A 17,711-nucleotide genomic window follows, 5' to 3' on the forward strand; every position below is an offset into this window, starting at 1 on the left:
ACGGTTATGTTGATTTGAACAAGTACCATTTATTTGTGAACTTTTTGATTGACCTGAGATATCTAGATGATAGAGAGTAGACCAATTAAGGTGATGTCCCATTATCACAAAGTCAGAGATGTCTCTAGGATTAAGGTATAGTTTATTCTCTATAAGGATTGAGGACCATTTGTGCCTTCTGTTCAAATTGTGTCTAGTACAAAACTGAAAAGGATAGAACTGACGGGGAATATTATCCCATTAGGTTGGTACCAAATTTTCAGTGTTGAATTTTCCTCGTTCAGGCCCTTTTTTAGAGGAATCAGATGTCCCTGACGTAAATTTGAGCTCTACAGTTTTGAGAAATGAAAACTCATATTCTGCCAAGAAGAGGTAGGCAGTGTAGAGATGTTAATAATGTGGCTCGTGTTCTGATGCCAGTCTGGTCGAGGACTGCTTTAGTTTCATTGCAGATGGAGGTTTTTTGTATAATGTTTAAAGAGGGGAAATGGAAAGGAGGTCCGGGATGAGGGATATGGAGAATTATGTGCTAGTAGATTTTTCAAGGACTCCTCTTTTTGTCTCAATAGACAGTTTTTGTCTTCTCTCCCTCTCAAAAGCAGAGCAGGAACCCCTTATATTTAGTCTCTTAGTTGTTTCTCGATTAAGTAAATTATGGTTTATAGACCCATTGGTGTGAAGTGAATCGTAGGAAAAACAAAGAAACAGTGGGACTAGTTTTAGAGCATCGTGATCTCCATTTGGCTAGCTTTCAGATTTCTCAGCCTTTCCTCACTGCACACTTCACCTTTGCCTGCTTTTTCTGCTTTTCTTTTTTTAAAAAACACTATTTTACTTCTAAACTGCAGTCTGTAAAAAAAACCAAAACAAAACAAAATGGGGGGCATATTACACATACCTAAAAACAAAGAGGAAAAGAAATGAACTCTTGTTAATAACTTCCACTTTGAGTGCTTGGGCTGGTTGCAAGGCTCAGGGGACTAATCTGCTGAATGTGGAACGATATGGAACCATTTGTCCTGGGAGAAGCACTACATTAAAAAGAAGAAGCAGAAGTCATGGGGGGAGGGGGAGGCTCTGCTGATGAAAGTAGCTGTCAAATTAGCAGGTCTGGAAGTTGTACTGCATATTGTTATGAGCCGCTCAAGTTCACACCAGAGCAACCTGCTCCATCCATCTTTCTCAGTTTACATTTTAATTGGCTTGTAGTTAAGTTTTTTAAACACTGTGAGATTGCTGACATACACTGTAATATCATGTGAATAATTTATGGAGGTTGCTCAAGACAAGCTTTTTCTTTGATTTGAGAATCCAAGGAGAAGGGGGAGAAGAAGGCTTGAGGGGTCTGCGGGAGGGGGGAGGGCAGGACAGAAGAGCAGACACAACCGCTTGTTGTGTGCCGGCTGGTAAATGTTTCTGCGGTGTAGTCAGCAGCGTTTGGGATTTCAGGGAGGTTTGTACAATACAACCTTATTAATAACAATTCTGTCAAGAGAGCACCCAATTAAATTGAATTGGGTTATGACTCCCTCTTGGATTCTTAAAATGTGTGGATATAAAACCTCTTCGATGTGAGTATTGGATAACAAGGGTGGGTGGTGGTGGGTTGTTTTTTTTTTTTTTGGTGTTTTGGTTTTTTTTTTTTTTTTTTTGGTTGGTTTTAATGATTCTTCCCCCTACTGAGAATTCACTTGTTTATAAATGCAGGAGTAGGCATTTTTCCCAAACTCTCTTTCTGTCTTCTGCTCTCACAGTAATCTAAAGAAGGGGGAGCTGGAATCAGTGGGCAGTCATTCTAGTTAAGAACTTGACTACTTTTGGGAGTGGTTTGCTGGACGGCTCTGAGTCTAGAATAGCATCTAATTAAGACCTGCGGGAGAGTCCTCTTCCCAAATAGACTTCCAAAATATATAGTTCTTTCTTATTACCAAACAAGTAAATTATATAAAATGTGGAAGGCACAAAGAAGAGAATAAAAAAATCACCTGCAAGTTCTCCCTCCATTGATAACAGTTGGTACAGGTTTTGTTTATATCCTTCTAGTCTTTTTTCTGTTCAAACGTAGTGAGCGTAATTGGAATCACACACACTGTTTAGAATTCATCTTTTATTCACTGAACATTACATCCATAAGTACTCTACAGTGTCATTTCTAATGACCGCATAATGTGTATGTATATGTATTTTCTGTGAATAGATCATGCTTTATCTTACCTCTCTCCTCCTGTTGAAATGAAGAAGTGTCATTTACAATTTTTAAATCAATTTTAGGCAGGGAAGTGATAAATATATTTTGGTTTAAATCTTGGTGTACATTCTTGGTTACTTCAAGTTCCCAGAAGTATAATTTCTACATTGAAGCAGAGAGAGTCTAAGGGAAAGACCAGTAATGCCTCAAGAACAATTTTGTCTTCAAAAGCGGGATAAAAAACAGATTTTTTAAATTAATGAAACTAATAATTTCTACCTAAATAAATAGATAATGACAGTCAATCTGAAGTTCTGTGAAATTACTGAGATCTTTTATTCTTGTGGGGTTTCTTAACCACAAAATCTATCTGTTAGGACTAATGTTTTTTCTTTACCAATTGGTATATAACTACCTAAGACTTTATGTAATCATTTGAAATGCTACAGATGTATTGCCTGTCAACTCCAATAAAAAAGAAGGCAGTTAATTAAAGGGATATCTTGCTGTTAAATAAACTTGCAGTCAATTGCTTGTAAATAACAGTTTGATGTGTAGTCAAAGGGCAAGGAAATCAGTGATCAGGAAGGACTAACTTTATAAAATAGCAAAAAGAGGAGTCATCTTATTGGGGTTGAGATGACTGGCCTGTCAACAGGCATGATGTTTCTTCCCTTGTTTGTTTATTATAAATGGAACCTAATGATATCCTTGTTAAGAACATATTCATATAATGAGCTAAAGGTGAAAGACATAAGGCATTCAAGGCCTCCTGTCAGTTTGAGATCTTTTCAGCTTAGGATAACGGAGTCCTTATCCTCATGCAACCCTGGAAGGACACGACTGTCTCCCAAGATCAGGCCCGGCTTCAAGCTCACATAGTGTGTGCATAACGTGTGTGCATGCACACACGCTCCATATTGTTACACTCTGCAAACGGGAGACGGCCATCTTTGATCCAGTGGAAAGGCTCCAGCAACACAGCAGCCCTTGAGAACAGCTGTTCCAAATCCATCCAGCCCACTAGCTCCTCCTACTAGGGGTGCCCTAATGCTCTCTGCACCTTTGTTCAACAATTCCTTGGTAATCTAGGGTGGAACACACTTTCTCTGGACAGTGAGCTTGTAGTCAGAAGCACTTGTCATGCTCAACTCCTTCAGAAAGAGAACCTATTCAAAGATACCACACTAATTTGATACTCCTAAGTGTTGAAATAGTTGTGAAACAAAGAATGTATTTATAGTGGAGACCTTTTTCATCTCAAAATCGCATGGATATGAGAGACCAGAGCTATTAGAAGGATGATTGACTTTGTGTTGAAGTTCCATTGAAGGTCACTGGACTTTGGAGTCTCTCTCGGGAGCCAAGACACTTCACATTTTGCCAGTAACCATATTAAAATGTGTGTACCTGGCAAGAGTGAGCGAGTCTCATTTGCCGGTTTTCATTCTTTGTATTGGCTGTTCACTATTTCATCAACAAGAATTTTTTTTAAGTGCCAATTTTGTGCCCAACTGGGCCGTATGGGATGCAAGAGAAGGCATAAGTTATGGTCATTCCCCTCATGGGCCTTCCAATAAAGCAAAGTAAATATGTAATCCACTTACAGCCGGTCAATAGCAATATTTTTATTTGTAATGATCCCACATTTCAATTGAAGAAAGTATTATTCTGGGAAGAAAAACATCGGCTGAATTAATGACATTCTGAATGGGCGCTGGGCTATATTCAGAATGCAAGTATTTTGCAGTTAGGTTAGGTTGTTGAGGTTTGCCTTCTTTCCTGAGCTCTTATGAATTAGCAAATTCGAAACCGGCTGTTTTCAAATTACATACAATTGGTGCCTACCCTGAGTGTCTGTTTCTCTCCGCCAAGTTTCAACTTGTAACCTATTTTAAAACTTGGTCCTAAACCCCCAAAACCAATGGAATGATAGCAGGCACTACCTTAAATCATAATATTTTCACAAGAACACGTTCAAACTTGAAATAATGACTAGGTTGGAGAAAGAGGGAGGTGAGAAGGGAGGAGGAGACAAGTTTGTGTTTTCTTATTTAAAAAAAAAAAGTTGTTTGAATTAATAAGTTGCTCAGATTTCTGCTGCTTTTTTTCCTAGATAGCCAGAGAGAAAGCTTTGTTCCTAACAAAAGGACACCTCTGCATCAGCTTAAGATATTTGTAGCATGGCACCTGGTGACAGGGTTGGAGTTTAAAAAAAAAATCTCCCATGTGAACATTTTGCAATTCTCTTTACCCTCCTTCCTTTCGTATTGAGCACATAGCTTGATTCCTATCATCCGAGACAATGGCTTGGCAAACCTTTTCTGTAAAGGGCCAGAGAGAACATATTAGCTTTTGTGACCGCGCAGGTTTCTGCCATACGTTCTTTCTTGATTTCTTTTCTCTTTTTCTGTTTTTTTAAACAACACCTTAAAAATGCAGAGACTAACCTTACGGGCTATACAAAAAGTGATCGCGGGGTGGATTTGGCCTGCAGCTGTAGTTGGCGGGCTCACGCCCTAGAGAAACATGGGGGGCCATCCTGGCTGAGCACACACACTGGGTATGCCAACATGATTTCCCTTTCTACTACTTGCTATGTTCTCTGCCGGTCACTGGCTGTCTCAGGAGCTGGTCCCTGGAGCCTGGCTCTCCTGTGTGATGTAATGGTGTGAAATGGTGTTTCCAGTGAAGGGCCTGCGGGGGTAAATGCTGTCTCTAATTAACCTGTTCATTTAGTGCCATTATCCTTTATCTCAAACGCAGTTCTGCTGGGGGAGGATAAGGAAAATGCTTAATTAGACTAACTGTTTCACACTGTCTGTGTTTGCATGATGAACTTTAAAAAGCCTGGGAGATGAAGCTGTCAGTCACTAAGTGTCTTTGGGAGCCTCTTGATTTTTAGTATGTAATAATCATGCGCTGTTACTGAGTGTTGTTGAGTGAAACTTCAGGTGACAGTCTTTGTCCACGATTCTGACCCAAGACATCTGGCTAATGTCCACCAACTGGATAATGTCATTGGCAAGTTGTTGTGTCAGGGATGCTTATTTATTTATTTGCTCATTGCCCTAGTTGGAGTACTTTGGATGGACACTTGTTGTTCGTTTTCTGTCTTCCTCATTAGGCATTAAGTACCTCTCGTACTTCTCTGAAGCCTGACGTCTGTTGGAATACCATTGCAGTATCTGTTGTTGCTGGGGCAAAAAAATAAAAAATAAAAATTACCATTTTAATGTATGTGATATAAAATATGCCACTTTAACAAGTGTTGTGTACAGTTGAGTGGCATTAAGGACGTTGTGCAGCCATCGTCCATCTCCAGAACATTTTTCATTTTCCCAAACTGAAACTCCCATTTCCATTAAACGATGACTCCCCATTCCTTCCTCCCCAGTCTCTGGCAACCACCATTTCTACCTTTTTCCTCTATGAGTTTGACTGCTCTGTGTATCTCACGTGAGTGGAATCATACAGTATTTGTCTTTTTGTGACTGGCTCTTTTCACGTAGCATAATGACCTTAAGGTTCGTCTGTGTTCAGCAGGTATCAGAATCTCCCTCCTTTTTAAGGCCAAGTCGTATTCCATTCTGTGTGTGCTACATTTTGTGTAGCCATTCATCCTCCAGGGGACCCTGGGGCTGCCTCCTCCTAGCGGGGATTGTGAATAACGCCACCCCACACAGATCCGAGTCCTGCTTTCAGTTCTTCTGTGTTTATACCCAGACGTGGCCATCACAGTATTTTTGAGACTATTAAAGTGACAACTTTCTTTTAAGCTCTCGATACTTTAAATACTTTTACCAGACTTTTCTGTCATGTATTATAAAAACATTTTATAATAAAGAAATCTGTCACTAGCCCTGATGAACACAAAAGATCATTAAGCACAGACATTTATTCATCCTGTGTAGCAGGCGCTGGGCTCGGCTCTTGGTGCGGATGAATTCACTGAGGTCCCCAGTATGTTATCTGCATGTTCAGAAGAGGAAACGAGGCTTAGAGGGGTTAAGAAATTCGACTGAGGTCGCACAGCTAGTACGAGACAGACAGGGCTCTGCTTGAGAACCCAAACTCGTGGACACCATGAATCCATTCAGGAGAGTGGATTACACTTCCATGCCTCATCATATTCTCAGCATGGTTGGCGAGAGGCTTATTTTCCACAGCTTAATGTCACTTTTGAATTTTAAAATCAAATTATATAAAATTACATGTAAAATTCTTTGAAAGCTCTAAAGTGCTATACAAATGTAAAGTATCAAGATTAAACCTTTGGAGGACAAATGTTACAAGGTACAATAAATATACGGAGCAAAAACCGTCTAGATTTTAAACTGCGATCTAAGCATTATGCAAACTAACCAGGGCCCACCTTTGTGATTTTGTTAGAACGTTGTTTCGTGTACCATTTTATTCACATCACTTCTAATCTTGGTAGGACTGGCACTGCCTTTTCTGTGGCTGTTGTGCATTTCATGACTTTTTTACCCTAAGATTCTGGGAATAAGCCAGATTGCCCACATAACATTTGTTATCCTTGTAGTAACCCTGGACTAGGAACCATGCCTTAAACCATATTTGCAATTGTGCAGCTAGGTCTTGGATGCCAGATAGCTAACAAACTCTCATATGGAAGAGCTGTGAGAATTAATTTGCACTTGCAGAGGCCAGAAGTGAGGCCACTCCATGTGCATAGGTTCTAGAGGGGCAGAGTTGAATTCAGAATAAAATGCACAGGGGGCACCTGGGTGGCTCAGTCAGTTAAGTGTCCGACTCCAGTTCAGGTCACACTCTCACATTTTATGGGTTCGAGCCCCGCGCCCGGCTCTGTGCTGACAGCTCGAATAAAATGCACAGCTATACAGAGCCTAGGAAAGTAGTAAATGCCATCAGTGGGGGTATCCACACGCAGGCCTGAAAATCCTTTCACAGCAATGAGGTAGAGAGGATTCCTACACTATGCACTTAATTTCTTCACCTTCAGTCTTGGTGTATCATTATGTTTACTTCACATGGCCTGAGACCTTCATTGAAACTGTTAGGTCTTGTATGGTATTGTTTTCCTCAACACAAGACAAGAGCTAAGAGGTTTTGCCCAGTTTATCTGTTGTACCACGGGCAAATAACTGTGCTGTGTTAGAGTGGCTTGTAAGTTAAACGTATTTAGACTAGATCATGGTTGAAGAGATAATGGGCTCAGCTTCTGAGATTTCAGATTCTCCAGAGTCTAGACAGACTGTGTTCGAAACAGGGCTGACACTGATCTCAGAGTGAAGTGGTTCGATAGATTTACATTGACTGTTTGATTTAGTGACTTCTCCTGTGCGGTCTTATTGGAACTGTTGAGCCTCCAGCACTAGAAAACTTACACTGTTTCAGTGTAGCATTTGACTCAAGCAAGGGCTTGGGTATTTGGCACAAATGACATTCTCTCCTCTTTTGCTGATTAATGTGCCTCCAGGATCAACCCAAGTTAATGCAAATAGTGGAATATTTGCTCATATAGAGACCCAAAGTACTTAAAATTCACTGCAGGTAGAATTGTTTGTTTAAACATCGGGAGGACAGACTTCGGTAATTTCAGTTGCTTGTGTTGGTTCTGATTTTGTTTTGGTAGAGATTGAGTGTTGGAGACTTTGCCTGGAAGCCAGCCCCTAGCATTGACGTCTGACACTAACCACAAAAGCAGTCCCCTTTCCGCTGGCAAAGCCAGGCCCACATCCATGGTTGTGATCTCAGGGGAGGGCTCTAGTCCTCAGCTTGGGTTTATGACTGGGAAGCCTGCCTCTTGTAAGGTGGGGAAAAGCAGAGTCAAAGTGACCCCACAGCATTTGAGCTTGGGGGAGCTGTCACATCCAGAGGACTCATCGAGGTCAGAGATGCGGTCCCGCCTGAACTGGCATCTGCGGACTTTGTCAGGGCCAGGTGTCAGAAATGGGTAAATATCAAATTGTATCTGATTAAAAACAGGAGGAAGCAGAGCTCCCCTTACCCTGCTCTAAGGAGCCAAAGTCAGCTGAATGGTGTTTGGGTCCAGATGATTCAAAAACCACAGTCTCCATGACCCAACTGAAGAAATATTCAAAACTAGTCTGAAATATAACAGCCTGTTTTTAAAAATATGCTATCAAACACATTTATCTTTGGCAAAAAATGAATTAAGTATTCTCTCATAATAACCAAATATTCACTAATATAAAAGAATATAGGATAAATACCTCTTACGGTGAGACTGTCAGATTCACGAAATCCCTTTTAAGTAAAAAAATCTGGCACTGATCCTACATAAATAATGTTTGATCTGGTCCAAGGATCTTACTTGAATTTATGGCCTATTACATGGGGAAAATACTGAAAGAAGAAGAAGAAATAACACTAAGAAAAACATCAGAATTCTATATCCGAAAATGACTGATTATATAACTATTTTACCAATAAGATAGTGGTAAGATAGAGAAGAGGAATAAGGACAACTCACGTGGGTTTTCACTAACGCAGTCATGAAGGAATCAAAATCCAGTCAACATGCAAACGTCCTACATGTTGGCAGGAAGACAGGTTACGCGTGCATACATTTATCAAAACTCAACAAACTGTATACTTGAGATCAGTGCCTTTTACTATTGCATATTATACTTCAGTACAAAAAAGGACAAAGTCAAATCAGCTGATTTATTGAGCAACAATTCCTGAGAAAGTTATAGCATTAAGCAATTTAGGGAGAGAAATTTCTTGGCCTTCAGGAAAGTTACATATTCTTTGTTTTTTTAAGGTTTATTTATTTTGAGAGAGAGAGAGAGAGAGAGAGAGCAAGCCTGAGTGCATGTGCATGGGGGAAGGGGCAGAGAGAGGGGGCGGAAAGAATCCCAAGCAGACTCTGGACTGTCAGCACAAAGCCCGACGTGGGGCTCAAACCATGAGATCTCACGAAACTGTGAGATCATGACCTGAGCCTAAATCAAGAGTTGGATGCTCAATCAACTGAGCCACCCAGGGGCCCCTAAACTTGCATATTCCTGCTTAATCAGACACAAATTGGGTTTTTAAATTTTTTTTAATGTTTACTTATTTTTGAGAGAAAGCGTGAATGCATGAGGGGCAGAGAAAGACAGAGACAGAATCTGAAGCAAGCTGCGGGCTCCGAGATGTCAGCACAGAGCCCGACGCGGGGCTCACACTCACCAGCCGTGAGATCATGACCTGAGCCGAAGCCAGACACTTACCCGACTGAGCTGCCCAGGTGCCTCCACAAATTCTTAATAATAAGAAGTAAATAGGGACGCCTAAGCGGCTCAGTTGGTTAACGTCCGACTTCGGCTCAGGTCATGATCTCACTGCTGGTGAGTGCGAGCCTCGCGTCGGGCTCTGTGCTCAGATCTCGGAGCCTGGAACGTGCTTCGGATTCTGTGTCTCCCTCTCTATCTCTGCTCACCTCCATTCACTCACTCACTCACTCTTTCTCTTTCTCTCTCTCTCAAAAATAAATAAACATTTAAAAAAATTTTAAAAATCAACAGTGAATGATGCATTGAATTCTGGATCTCATGGAGCCTTCAAGATTAGCATCACTCCTTTTCTAAATATAAAAAAGCTGAAACCCCAAACATTCTAGAAAATTGTCCAAAGAAAATCAGGGACCAAATTTCACCAAGTGGCAAGACGTTAATCTTAAAGCTTCTTCTTCTTTCCCCTTTGTCCTGTCAACTTCCTCCTCCTCCCACCTGTTAACTGACCCCAAGGGTCTGTTCTCAGTTCTCTTTGGCTTTCTCTTTATGTTGTACTCTCCTTGACCGATTCGTTTCAATGTTAGTAGTTCTTCATTCCATCGGTAAATACCTTTGGGTTCTTACCACATGCCCAGCAATGTTTTGTGAGTGAGCAGTATGGCACTGAACCACAGGCTAAGGCTTTTGCTCATAGAGCATATTTTCTACTCATATCCGTGCACATGGAGCCCTGAGAGTGATTTCCCAGACCAGTGCTCTCACCCAATCCAGACTCCATTGCCCCATAGTTTCCCTTGTGAATCACAGCAGTACCTTAAGCTCCACGTAGCTATAATCTCATCTTTGGCTCTTCTTGCTGAACATCTAGGTCAACCAATTTTAATTCCCTAAACTCTAACACATTGTTTTGTTTTTTTTTTTTTTATCTGTTCAGAATCTCCTCGTTTCCTCACTTCTTCCTTGGAATGTTCCAGTAGCTTTCTAATTCATTTGTCTGTCTCCCGTTGTCCTCAGCTCTGATCATATACATCACTGCTTGATTTTTTTTCTCCAAAAACATGTCTCCTATATCAACGGTTTCTCAAATACACACACACTCCCTTACATGCTCTTTTCTTTGGGTCTTGTTTGCCTTACAAATTAAATGGAAACTCCTCTATCTGGCAGTAAAGACTATTATAAAAGTCTTTAGACTTTCTGGCAGTAAAGACTATTATAAAAGGCTCCCACCTCCCTCAAATCTTACTACGTCTCCGCAAATAGGTACCTGCTTGAACGGTAGCCACGGTGCATTCTTGGCCGCTGCCTTTAACATGTCCCCCATTTTCTGTCCCTCTGTGGTTGCTCTCTCTGCTTCTCACCTGGATGCACTGTGCACTACCATCCCCACCCAGAACTCATCAGCCTCCGTTCCGCTCACACCACCTTTTCTAAGGGACCTTTCTCTGTCTGAACACCACGATTCTTCCCTCCTCTGAAAACACTAATGTCTCGCTGCACTGCATTATGGTTGTTCTCGTACATTTTTATTAAAATAGCCTGACGTATTTTCATAAAATGACACATCCTTATTTGAAAAAAATTAAAATGTACAGAAGAGTAATGAAAGTAAAAACCACTTGAAATCTCTTCACCCGAAGATACCAATTCTCAAGCATCCCTCCAGACCTCTGTGTGTGTGTGTGTGTGTGTGTGTACACAAACATTTATGAAGTCTATACATTTGTCCCTAAATGAGATCCAATTCTACCTGCTTTTTTTCCTGTTGATACATTCTGGTACTTTTGAAACGTTCCTCACTAGAGAACCAAACTATAATTTTCAGCGGCTGCACGATCCTTCATCGTTCGGCTGAACCGGAATCTAACCGCTGCTTGTTTTCTCTGGGAGCTGGCCTTCCTCCCTCCATCAGCAGGTGCGAGGAGGTTGTTCTCCCGTGTGCTAGCTCATGTGCTCAGCACAGCCATATAAAATACAAGCGAGCAGTCTGTCGTGGGCCTCGACGAGAACTGTTGTGACCGTCCACTCCGTGCGGTTCAGGACCTGACAAAACCGTTTGGAGATCTTGAAAGAGGTTAGAGAGGACTGACCTAAAATCCCGAGCAAGATTGTAGCCTTTGTAAAAAACGTTGTGTTAACTGCTTTGAACAGCGCTGTCCTTCCACCGCCCGCGAGAAAGCCATTCATTGTTCCTCATTACATAATCTGCAGAGAGCTTCCCCACCCAGAGAGGAGCATGTCCCGCTCCCCTCTTCCCAGCAGCTGAAAGCGGAGTCTGTCCTGTGCCTCCGAGGGTTTCTTCACAGTGCAGGCCTCATGCTATCCCTAATTAGCCGGAGCACTCCCAGCCGGAAGCCCCGGTGCCCGGCCTTGACAAAAGTCTGCTTTTTCCAGGGAAAAGGCAAAGCCCGCCTCTCTGTCTAGGGGCACCTCCGGGAGACCAGCAGAAGCAGGGTGGTGGGGAGCTCTCCCATCAGTCAGTGCGGGGAACCTGCTGCATTCTCTAGTGACCTGCAGTGTGCTGCCTCCCCCCCCCCCCCCCCCCCCGCAAAGAGGGTTCCATCAGACTATGCCTTTGTCCTCCACCGGCACACCTAAGCACCACGAGACAGGCCCCTTCTGCGTGATCCTGAGCGTTCAGTCCCGTCCCTTCCCCGTTTTGGGCTTCGGCGACCGATCTGCCAGCCATCCCACAGCCAACCTCCAGCCACTTGTGTTAATGATGTATGCGATTAGCAGCCTATGGTAGTTCATTAGAGAAGGAAAAAAAGGAAAGAAAGAAAAACCGTGAGATCGTTTGCCTGTCACTGTGAAGTGAAGCTTGACGGGAACATCCTCACTGTCCCTCCCCGTCGCCCCTCCTGCCGTGTGTCTGTGAGCTTCTGTGCGCATGCGCTCACAGTTGCCTGTGTTCCGTGGCTCTGCCATTTGCTCAGTGGGGGGACATTTCCTTAGCCGAGCAATGCACTGCTCTGCCTGAGGGATTGAGAACATATTGCTTGGCAGGTGGGCCTGCTCAGACGCACTGACTGTTGTTTCAGCACTGACAGGGAACATACATCATGCAGGCCCATTATGCCAGCATAAATCCATGGTAACCTGTTCAGAGGGCTGCAACCAGCAAACAAAGTGTCTGGGCCTTAATAGGTGATATTTTTGAAACATATAATTGGGATCTGAGAAGTAATTCTGGATGACAGGCCACTCCTTCTGCCATCTTAACAGAAGCTGGGCCTACAGCAAAATACCACTCCTGTCGTACCGCAGAACGACGACGATTGCCATTCTAGCTCAGCTCCAGGCAGCTGTGCACGGGGCCGACTGTGCCAAGAGACTGTCTGTGGAGGGAAAAGAGCCTTCAGCTTTGAGGTCTTTCCTTTATGCCTTGGTGCTCACCGCTGGCAAAAACCTGCTCCTGGGGCCGTCACTGGAGAATGTCAGAGGCGCTCTCCTTCGCCTACTAATACGAGCTTGAGAGGGACCTAGAGCTTGCTTGTGGTGTTGGCTAGTGGACACATAGGCCTCCGAGTAGAGACCCCTGGCCGTTCTCATGAAGAGAAGCTCTTCATTTCCGCGGTGGGCTGCAGGGGAAGAGTGAGGTATCAGTCAGGTCCTGGGCAGAGCACACAGGGTCCGGATATCACAGCCTGGGTCCTTCCCCACAGGAAAGGTGGACGTGCGGCTCCACAGATAGGCGACGGGAGAGATTGGCACAGCCCTGGTTACAGTCAACACCATTTCCTGAGTTCCAGAGACCCAGCAGGGGGAAGCGTTTGGTTCAGGTTGTCATAAAGCCAGTCTTCTTTCGGAGCGGTGTGCGTTTTCCTCCCGACACACAGCCTGTGTCCCCGCACTCTCCTTGTGCAGACCGCTCGCGAGACTGACGCCCCTGCACTTACGCACCAGCCACTTTCCACTTCCCCCCCTGCGTTGTGTTGTCCTCGAGGACAAGTGTCATGCCTTATCTGGGCTTCGCAGAGTGCTGGTTTCCTGGTAAATGCAGAAGGAATGAAGAAAGGAAGATGCTCATTCGTTGTTGACTTTTCTTTTATCTTCTTGATTTCCAAGAAACCACAACTCTGGCCTTTGAGTATGACTTGCCAATCAAATTAAAACTCGGTGGCAATATTGTATTATTTCGTTTTCATTTCTGCCAGACAACCCAGCCAGTATTAGCACAGCCTGGTCTGCGTGCTAGAGGATCTGCATTCTGTCTTGCCACAGAATTAATTTCCTTAAAGCAAACTAGAAGATGTCCTCAGGGGATCGAGGACCTTTGAAACTGTAAAGACCGAGGGGGAGACGGTTAGGAATATGAGCAGTAGCAGTCAGTGTTTAGAAAAGTTGCCTGAGAGCCTGGCATACCATGGTGACCATCAGAGACATGGGCTCATCACACCCCACAATGGCCCAGCCACCATTCTGCTGGTTACGCTGTTTGCTCATGCTTCTACTCAACAGTGTGGTTGGTGATGACACAGCAGTTTGCCAACGTAGAAAGTTTCACGCAAATACAGACTCGGGTGCCCTGTCTCCAGACACTGTAGGTTAGGAGACCTTTCGTGGGGCCTGGGCATTTGTACTTTTGAAATGTTCTCCACACAGTTTGGATGCAATCAGTCCGTGGACTTTGGTTAGGGGAGCACTGATTAGGAGCACAATACTTGAGAATCTGAGCATTTCCTTCAGTCTTAACTACTGCCTGGGACAAATACTGGTACATCCTTCCTGGAGCATTTTCCTGAAATAAATCATGATGTCTTAGCTGCTTTGCGGGGCCCTGAGAGCTCCTTGCAAGAAAGAAAACCAAGAGGGTTTTCAGGATGTAAGGAAAACATCATTTAGTATATTTCCATATCTATTGACAGGTCTGCCTCTGAAATAATCTTTTGTTTTTAAATGACTTAATTTGTTTTAAATAAAAAAGCTTTATCGAGATACAATCGCATAAAGCTCACCCTTTTAACGTCTACAGTTCAGTGATTGTTAGTATATTCGCAGACATTTAGTATCTCACACAACCAACACCACTGTCTAATTCCAGAACGTTTTCATCACACCGAGAAGAAACCCCATACCCATGCCTTCCTGCCTCCAGCCCCTGACAACCACTCTTGTACTTTCAATCTGTATGGATTTGCCTTTTCCAGATGTTTAATCTCTGAAATATCATATGCTGACTGGACATGAATTCAGTTATGTTTTTAAATATCTCTAAAGAAAAATTTTCCAACTTCCAACGAGGGTTCCTGGGTCTGACATGTTACATGTTGAGAAAGATTTCACTTGTGTCTTTTACTGACTTCAATTGCATTAGCTTCTATAATAACTCCTATTCCCTTCTTTATTTTGTCTCTCTCTTATCATTTCACCAACCCTCAAATTCTTTATAGATGCAAACATCATTATCAGGTCCCTTCCAACTTATCTGTAGGATGAATGATCTCAATATTCCTAGGCCCCTCCTCAGATTTGACCAGTGTTTCCATTTCCTCCTCCCATTCACCTAAATAATGAAGGAAGTATCCACTCCTTTCTCTAAGGTGGGCACCTCCATTTGTGTGCCCTCTTCCATTTCCTCCCTCCTCCTCCAGAACCTGGCTTTTGACTCTCTTCATTTTCGTTCTTCAACTTCCAGAAAGACTCAAGAGTTGATGCTTTTAAAAAATTGCTTGGTTGGGGCGCCTGGGTGGCTCAGTCAGTTAAGCGTCCGACTTCAGCTCAGGTCTCGATCTCGTGGTTTGCGAGTTCGAGCCCCGCATCGGGCTCTGGGCTGATGGCTCAGAGCCTGGAGCCTGCTTCCGATTCTGTGTCTCCCTCTCTCTCTGCCCCTCCCCCGTTCATGCTGTGTCTCTCTCTGTCTCAAAAATAATAAATAAAAAAAAAAAAAAGTTAAAAAAAATTGCTTGGCTCCTGCTGCCCCTCGAGGTACCATTCTATTCTCATTTCCTTCACTGTCAAGTCTTTTGGAAGCACAGTTTGTTCTCGTGGTTGGTACTTCTTTTCCCACCCACTCCCACCTAACTTCTTGCACTCGTGAGTCTACCTTTATTAGTTTGCTGCAATTTCTCTTCGTGGTTCATGGCGTCATCGTATTTGCCAAGCCTGGTAACTTCCCTGGTCCCTTTCCCCATGACCTTTAGGTCACACAGAACCCCGTTGGCCATCCCTCCGTCTTGAAACCCTCTTTTTCTTTTGGCTTCCGTGATACTCCACGTTCTCCTTCTACCTTGGGCTCCATTGCTCCCTGCCTTCCTAAATATGGATGCCCCCTCTTTTATCTGTCTCTTTATTTTCTCTCTTTCCAGTCTCATAACACCATCTGGCTCCTAACTATGTGGATAACTTCCAAAACTATCTTCACCACTTGGATGTCCTGCCAGCTTCATAGACTCATTGCTCAAAACAGAACTCACACCCTGGCAGGCTCTCGTGCTTTCCCTAATTCTGGCCATAGAGTGACCCAGGGTTGAAAATTTGACTTAGTTCTTTCTTTCAACTCCTTGGTTGCCATGGCTGACAGCCATCGTGTATGTAACGCCCTTTTGTTCTGTCTGGGCTGTACTTCTTCATCTGTTGTCCTACTTCTTCATGCCATTGTCCAAAGCCAGGCCTTTGTTTCTCGTACCTGGACTGTCACCAGGCCCCATTCCGACTCTGCTCATTCCGTCTTACGCATGGCTGCCAGACATCAGTCCTCCTTCCAAATGAATGTGAGTATGCCATTTCCTTAGGCAGCCTTCCAGGTTCCTTAACCCTACTGAATACATCCTGTACTCCTTCACCTAACTTGTAAGGCCTTCTACAACCTGAACCTTGTCTTCCCTTCAGACCAATTCTGTACTCTCCCTCCCTCCCTGTGTTCTAGCCCAAGCAAAACCCTGGTCATCTTTGTCTTCTGCCTCTACAATCTGTTATTCCACACCCCTGCTTATCCTGTGCCTTTCATCCAAAGTGATATCCTTTATTTCTGCCAGCATGATCTTGTGTGTTGAAATTCTCAGATCCTTCAAATCCCTTCTCCTCCGTGAAGTCTTAGAATAGGATTTCTCTCTCTTTTGGATTTCCAGAATTGTGTGTGTTGGGGGAGGGGGAAGGACTTGCGGCTCTTTGTCTCATATTTCAATTATTTATGTGCCTGTCTTATCCGCTCCCCCAAAGGTAGAAGGCCTGCCTTTTCATTGTTATAACTCCTGTACCAGCTGGTAGAGTGTTTTAAATATAGAGTATTATGGATACGTATTTCTTGAGTGAATGAAACTTTTAGCCTCTATGATATATAGAAGAGGTAAAAAACCAAACTTGTTCACGACAGCCTTCGTGTCAGTGTCAGGAGAGTTCTCTGTCATTTTGGCCTGTTATTATTTTCAGTCAATCCAAGCACAAGGCTTGGGTGAAGGAAACTTGAGAGAATTGTAGCAAACCTGCCAGCATCTTCATTGACTTGACTTGTACCTGCGTAATGTTTTATACCATTTGAAAGGACTTTTGCATTTTACCTGATCCTCCGTATAGCCATGTAAGGTTACAGAAGGCTGGCGATTCTCACATTCGTCAGCTCATAAATGAGGGAAATGTGGTCTGGTGAGTTTTAATGACTTAACCAATGTTAGCTTATTAGACAGTGGCAGAGCCTGGACAAAGGGACACGTTGGCTGTCTTTATTCAAAGAGCTATCGCGTGAAGGAACTACATCTTGGGTTTTTTTTTTTATTATTATTATTCTTTATTTCCTCAGAGGATAGCAAATGTACAGGTGATTCAAGCTAAATTAAGGAAAAACATTGTTTATCAGATCCACTCCAAGGTGGTTTTACTACTTTCATCGTTCAGGTGGAGCTCAGGTAGGGCAACCTGGCCAACCAGGTGTAGGACATTCTGTTGAAATGGGCCACTCAAAAGGTGCAAGACGACCAAGGTCCCTTCTGAGTCTGCAATTCTGTGATTCCTTTTTAGGTTGGGACCGTGGTACTCTACTCAATAGTCCAAGTTTCGATTTCTGTCTTTCTTTAAAACGTAACCTGAAGCAGATACAGCTCAGGTGTGAGATGACGTACCATCCGGGTCTTAAACCTTTCGCAGAATGCAGACCTCACCTTCTCCTAGCCATTCTCTCAGTGGACCGCCTGCAGGTGGAAATATAAAAGAACATATTTTCACCCAGTCCTTCAGTGCCTACAGTTGCCAACCCAGGGGGAAGCAAATGAAATATGCAGAAAATTTCACAGATGCCATCATCACATGTAGCTGGCCCAGTCTGGCAACTCCAGGCACCTGTCTGGTGTTATGGACAT

General features: G+C 43.4%; 1 protein-coding gene and 1 long non-coding RNA gene across 7 annotated transcripts in view; one reads left to right on the forward strand and one right to left on the reverse strand.

Annotated features, from left to right (window-relative positions):
• Positions 1 to 17,711, forward strand: part of AUTS2 (activator of transcription and developmental regulator AUTS2) — a 1,111,391-nt gene that overhangs the window by 726,130 nt on the left and 367,550 nt on the right. The window lies entirely within an intron of this gene.
• On the reverse strand, positions 5,030 to 12,543 carry LOC122209343. Of its 3 annotated transcripts, XR_006197564.1 has the most exons (5): positions 12,318 to 12,543; positions 12,012 to 12,157; positions 11,168 to 11,460; positions 8,410 to 8,542; positions 5,030 to 5,385 (listed from the first exon to the last, which is right to left on the reverse strand). It is a non-coding gene; the product is annotated as an uncharacterized LOC122209343 (long non-coding RNA). The 3 variants fall into 3 exon arrangements; XR_006197562.1 differs by having other exon boundaries at positions 12,012 to 12,543; XR_006197563.1 differs by lacking the exon at positions 5,030 to 5,385 and adding an exon at positions 8,197 to 8,283 and having other exon boundaries at positions 12,012 to 12,543.

Source organism: Panthera leo, chromosome E3 (genome assembly GCF_018350215.1).
Source record: "Panthera leo isolate Ple1 chromosome E3, P.leo_Ple1_pat1.1, whole genome shotgun sequence".
Taxonomy (NCBI): domain Eukaryota; kingdom Metazoa; phylum Chordata; class Mammalia; order Carnivora; family Felidae; genus Panthera; species Panthera leo.